Below are 3284 nucleotides of genomic sequence, written 5' to 3'. Positions count from 1 at the left end.
CGGTTCCTCAGAAAATTGGACATAGTACTACCGGAGGATCCAGCAATACCTCTCCTGGGCATATATCCAGAAGATGTCCCAACCGGTAAGAAGGACACAAGCTCCACTATGTTCATAGCAGCCTTATTTATAATAGCCAGAAGCTGGAAAGAACCCAGATGCCCCTCAACAGAGGAATGTTCAGTTCTGAGCCCCATTTTTTAATGGGGTTATTTGACTTTCTGGAGTCCACCTTCTTGAGTTTTTTATATATATTGGATATTAGACCCTTATCTGATTTAGGATAGGTGAAGATCCTTTCCCAATCTGTTGGTGGTTTTTTTGTCTTATTGATGGCAATGTTTAGTATGATTATCTAATGGTTGATGATAATTGTTTTAACCCACTTCTTTCTCAAGTTTCATTAAATTAGCCTCTGTTTCCCTAAAAAAAAAAATAAAGAAAAAAATAAAAAATAAATTAAAAAATTATAAGGGCCCAACTTCTTGTAAAAAACAAACAAACAAAAAACAAAACAGAAACTAAACAGAGAAAAAATGAAAAAAAATGAAACTAACATGTCATGACTCAAATGCATATAACAGATAGCTACAGAACATTTTACCAAAATGCAAAAGAATATACCTTCTTCTCAGCAATTCATGGATCATTCTCCAAAATTGACCACGTACTCAGTCACAAAGAACATCTTAACAGGTACAAAGAATTGGAATACCCCCTCTATCCTATCAGACCAACCAATAACAGGCACATCTTAAGACCCATGCCATGACACTATTAATGATATTCTGAGGAATCCTGTTGAAGAGGGTGAAGAAAGGTTGAAGGAACCAATAAGATCAAAGGTATCACTAGAAAACCTACAAAATCATCTAACCTGAGTCAAATAGGTGATTGGAGATTGAATTGCTAACCAGAGAGCATGGGATAGGCTCCCTGCACATATGTAACAGTTGTACAGCTGGGTCTTCATGTGAGACTCCAAAAGTGGGAGGAGGGGCTGACTCTGACTACATTTCCTGACTGTGAATACCTTTAATCTATCTGGGATGCCTTATCTAGCCTCAACAGAAGATATCCCTAGTCTTACTGCAACTTGGTATGACAAGGCTGGTTGATATCCATCAGAGGCCTCCTCTTTTCTGAGGAGTACAGGAGGAGGAATTGATGGAGGGATAGGAGGTAAGAGGACAGGGCTGGGATAAGAGGAAGGAGGGTAAACTGAGATAGATTGAGATTGGGTTGTAAAATAATAATTAGTAAACAAATGAAAAATAAACATGTTATAAAAGATATTTGGGGCTCAGCTTTCCACCCACTTACAGCAACACCACATACCACTCACTCCATCTCTTTGCATGCTTGTGCATTGCCTCCTGTGAGCCATGTCCTCCAGAACTGCAGGGTCAGGGGAAGAGGCTAAGCTCCCTCAGTGTGCTCTGAACATCATGCCAATAGCAAGCCAAAACTCCTTCTGTATAGAATAAGACACCTTTGGTTAACTTAAGGTCCCAACTGGTAAGTATTATGGTGCTCAGACTGAAATCTATGATGAACTTTAAGATTGGAGGTACAACAGAATATATACCAATCCCAGCCATTAAAGCTTTTGGCATATTGACGGGAGCTGCTGCTGCTGTAAACCAAGGTTATGGGCTTGATTCAAAGATTACTAGTGCAGTAATGAAGGCAGCAGATGAGGTAGCTGAAGGTAAACTAAATGATAATTTTCTTCTGTTTGTGTGGCATACTGGATCAGGAATCCAGACAATCATGGATGTAAATGAAGTCATTAGCAACAGAACAAGTGAAATGTTAGGAGGGGAACTTGGCAACAAGACCTCTGTGCACCCTAATGATCATTTTAATAAAAGCCAGAGCTCCAATGACACCTTCCCCACAGCAATGCACATTGTCACTGAGGTGTAAGTTCACAAGGTCCTGTTGCCAGGACTATATAAGCTGTATGATGTTCCCAGTGCAAAATCCAAAGAATTTGTGCAGGTCATCAGAATCAGGTGAATTGACACCAGGAGGCTGTTCCACTCTTGGGCAGGAATTCACTGGTTATGTTCAACAAGTCCAGTATGTGATGGAGAGAATAAAAGCCAATATGCTAAAAATCTATGAGCTCAATGCTGGAGGCACAGCTGTTAGGAAAGGATTAAACACCAGGATCTGTTTCACAGAAAAGGTGGCTGCAAAATAGTGACACTCACAGGTTTGCCTTTTGTCACAGCCCAGAATAAGTTTGAAGCTCTGGTGGCTCATGATGCTCTGGTGGAGTTTAATGAGCCATGAACACTACTGCCTACAGTCTGATGAAGATAGCAAATGATATTCACTTCCTTGGTTCAGGTTTCAGAGAGCTTATCTTGCCTGAAAATGAGTCAGGGAGCAGCAGCATTTCAGGAAAAGTGAACCTTACTCAGTGTGAAGCGATGACCATGGTTACAGCCCAAGTCCTGGGGAATCATGTTATGGTTACTGTTGGAGGCAGAAATGGACATTTTGAACTGAATGTTTTTAAACCAAGGATTAAGAATGTGTTGCACTTGGCTAGGCTGTTGGGGGATGGATGCTTCAGGGTTTTCACAGAGAACTGTGTGGTGGGTATCCAAGCCAACACAGAGAGGAACAATAACACAGAGAGTCTTGGATGTCTGTCACAGTTCTTAATCTGCTTTTAGAGAATGACAAAGCACAGAAGACTGCCACGACCACACACAAGAAAGGATTAACCTTAAAGGAAATGGCAATCGAACCTAGCTATCTCAGAGTAGTTTGATGAGTGGGTGAAACCCAAGGATATGGTGGGTCCAAAGACACTTCAATAAATTTATATTAAATAAAATTTATATTAAATAAAATAAATTTATATTAAAATAAACTTGAAATTTAATAAAAATGATAATTTACAGCAACTTTCTCTGAGATAGAAAACCAGACAAAGACACATTAAGTACAGAGATTAAAGCTCCTGCTAGAGAAATCAGGCAACAGAAACAAATAAAATGTATCCAAGGGCCAAAAGAGATAGGTAAGTCAGTGAGATGCTTACCAATCTGGCATGAAAAACTGAGTTCAATCCATAGTATCCATATAAAATTCACAGTGGTGTTTGAGGCAGGTAGATCCCTGCAGCACATTGTATAGGCAGCCTGACCTACTCAATTCGATCTAGGCCAAAGAAATAACCTGCCTCACCAAAAGTAGTGTTGTGCCAGGGAAATGTTAGTGATCCTTCAAACCACAGACAGGAGCCAATCTGTTGCAACTCATAG

At 40.0% G+C, this 3284-nt stretch overlaps 1 pseudogene; it reads left to right on the top strand.

Moving 5' to 3' along the window:
- Positions 1-1385: 1385 nt before the first annotated feature.
- LOC110287119 lies at positions 1386-2837 on the top strand (annotated as a pseudogene).
- The last annotated feature ends 447 nt before the right edge of the window (positions 2838-3284 follow it).

This window comes from Mus caroli, chromosome X (assembly GCF_900094665.2).
Source record: "Mus caroli chromosome X, CAROLI_EIJ_v1.1, whole genome shotgun sequence".
Classification (NCBI taxonomy): Eukaryota; Metazoa; Chordata; class Mammalia; order Rodentia; family Muridae; genus Mus; species Mus caroli.
The sequence above is the reverse complement of the archived record's forward strand: the minus strand, read 5'-3'. Positions and strand labels throughout refer to the sequence as shown.